Source organism: Octodon degus, unplaced genomic scaffold (assembly GCF_000260255.1).
Source record: "Octodon degus isolate 3935 unplaced genomic scaffold, OctDeg1.0 scaffold00168, whole genome shotgun sequence".
Lineage (NCBI taxonomy): Eukaryota > Metazoa > Chordata > Mammalia > Rodentia > Octodontidae > Octodon > Octodon degus.
This window is the reverse complement of record NW_004524744.1, coordinates 4,906,780-4,909,661: the sequence shown is the minus strand read 5'-3', so window position 1 is coordinate 4,909,661 and position 2,882 is coordinate 4,906,780. Positions and strand designations below refer to the sequence as shown.

Below are 2,882 nucleotides of genomic sequence, written 5' to 3'. Positions count from 1 at the left end.
TGAATGTCAGATTGTTTCCTCATATTTGGGAAGTTTTCTGCTATTACTTCTGCCCATATTTTTTTAATGTCATTTGTGTTGACTCCTTCTTCCTCATTGATGCCTGTTATTCTCACATTGTTCATCTTTGCATCATCTTGCAGGTGATGGATTATTCTTTCCTGCATCCTCGTTGTTTTTAATAGATCCTTTCTTACCTTTTCACTAGCTACACCAGATTTTCAAAACAAGAATATCTGATTAACAATGCTTGATATCTTTAGTTGGTCTTTGTCATAAAAATACTTTACTTTTCCATTACACTGGAGAGTTAGGCTGGGTATATCAGTCTGGGTTGGAATTTGTTTTCCTGTAGGACTTGAAGTAGTTTGTTCCATGCTCTTCTTGACTTGATGGTTTAAAGAGAAATCTGCTGTTATTCTGATGGGTTTTCCTTTAAATATTTGTGATCTATTTCTTTTTTCTAGCAGTTTTTAGTATGTTGTTCTTGTGCTAAATTTCTGAGCCCTTGATTATTATATATCTCAATGTAGTTTTAATTGGGTTGCAATTATTTGTAGTTTTATATGCCTCAGTTTCTTGAATGTCAGATTGTTTCCTTATATTTGGGAAGTTTTCTGGTATTATCTCTGCTCATATTCTTTTTATGTTGTTTGTGTGGTCTCCTTCTTTCTCATTGATGCCTATTGGTCTTATGTTGTTCATCTTTGCATCGTCTTACAGCTGTTGAATTATTATTTCCTGGACCTAGTTGTTTTTAAGAGATCTTTGCTTACCTTTCACTAGCTGCAGTTTTGTCTACAAGGTCTGAAAATTTATCTTCACTTTCATTCAGAAGGTTTTGTCAACTTTTAATGGAGTTTTAAGTTTCTTGTATATCTCTTTGAATCTGTTTCATGCATTTTATTTCTTTCCTATATTTCTCATTGAAGGCTTCCATCATTTTTCTATTCTCTTTTATTTTTTATGAGTGTCTTCTTTAGAAATGTTTAGTGATTCTTTCAGTATAGTTATTATTATTATTTTTTTTTTACTTGTGAGATTCTTTCTTTCTTTTTTTTTTTTCTTTTTGCTCTGAATGCCTTCAGGGCAGGTTTGGTTGGGTTCAGTTATGGGTATCAAACCACAGCAACCTGAGCCTGACTGCTTTGTTGAAGGAGCCACTTAAAGAACTGAGCTAAGGGGCAGGGACCCCTCCCCCTGTGAGATTATTTCTGAGCTGATTTCCTCTATAACCTTCTGCAGTTCTTTCTTTACTTCAGTTGCTATTATTTCAGAGATTTCAGGTATGTGACTTCCAATTTCTCCTATGCTGATGTCTCCTTGGTTTATTCTGGGTGGACTCAGGGCCTGATACTGCCTTTTACTCCTTCTTTTTGTAACTTTCTATTTCAAAGAGAACTATTTATTTTGATTTCTGAGATACTCTTTCTGTGAAAGTTTGATGGTAGGTAGCTGTATCAGTACAGTCAGAGTCTCTGTGTAGAGTCTGTTTTTTAGGTATGTCTCCTGTGTCAGAGATTATTCTTCTGTGTGTGTCTCAAACTTCTGCCTTCTCTATTGATTGAGAGTGAGATATTAGTATCCACATGCAATGTCCTCCGTCTTTCAGTGTAGGCTTTGGTGAGGTTATTACACAAGCACCTCCCAATATTATTACCCAAGGGAGAACATGGTATCCTATTTACAGTAGTACAATTAGCAATACTAATAACACCTATTGAAATGTAGAAATTAACAAACTTTTGTCACTAATAGGTTCATACTTTTGACTAAGGAGCAAACATTACAGTTGTATAACAAACATCTGAAATTGGGAATTTGTTTTTAAATTAGTTCCCATGAGTTCTGAATGGCCACCTCTCTTTCATGTATTTGGAGTCTTCCAGGCAGACTAGTTCACCCCAGTTACCAGTTGCCATCACCGTGTCATGAGGGTGCTCGTGTAGGTCTGCACTTCAGTCTGGGATCACTGGGCCTGGAAGTATGCCTCAGTTCACTAGATCTACTGAACTTGATCTTGACTGGCTGGACCTGGCTTGGGTAAGGTTGCTGTGCTTGGTTCCTTCCAGCTGAGCCCCATCCAAGTGGACTGCTCTCTCCCTCCACTCCTGCGGCCTTCTGGTCCAGTGGCTTGTTCCATCCTTTGTTTTTCAATGTCATGAAAGTACAAGAATCAATCTTCCTATCATACATATTTTTATATATTTGGTACAGGGTCTCACTATGCAGCTCAGACTCTTTGTGATCTTTCTGTCTGAGCCTCCTCAGTGTTAGAATTACAGGTATGCAGCACCACTCCTTGTCTAAGTGGCTGGCTTAGTGTGCCTGGAGGCAGGGCCTATGCAGCATCTGGTGCTGGGGATCAAAGCCCTGTCTCTGAGCTTGCCTAAGCAGGTGCTTAGTCGATTGAGGTATCTTGCTAGCACTGCATATCATATTTTAAAGCTCATATGGCAGCAGTTTCTTATTTCTAAGTGGAATGTGGTGTGAAACAGCTGACATATTTCAAAAATAGGGCAAATATATTAGTGATAGTATGCATATGAAACACATTTTGTAAAGGGTTTGAAAAGTTGCACGAGACCTTGGAAGAAAATATGTGAGATACATTGAGAGTACTCTTCAACTTATGTGGTTGGCTACATGGTCAAATTCAAACATGAGAGACAGCTTAATTTTCTCATGTAGAGTAGTGTACTAGAAGCATTTTGTTATTAAATTGAATTAAGGTAGCATAAATATGTCTACAGTCTATGTTTCCCCAAAAATCAGACCTAACAGGAGAATAATACACCTTGAAGATGCCAGCCTAATTACTTCATCTCACCTGATATTGCAAAATAGCCATTGAACAAGAGCTTAATGAGGCATAATCTGCA

General features: G+C 37.5%; 1 pseudogene across 1 annotated transcript in view; it reads right to left on the bottom strand.

Moving 5' to 3' along the window:
• The window catches only part of LOC101585277, a 34,723-nt pseudogene that overhangs the window by 30,053 nt on the left and 1,788 nt on the right, over positions 1–2,882 (bottom strand). The window lies entirely within an intron of this gene.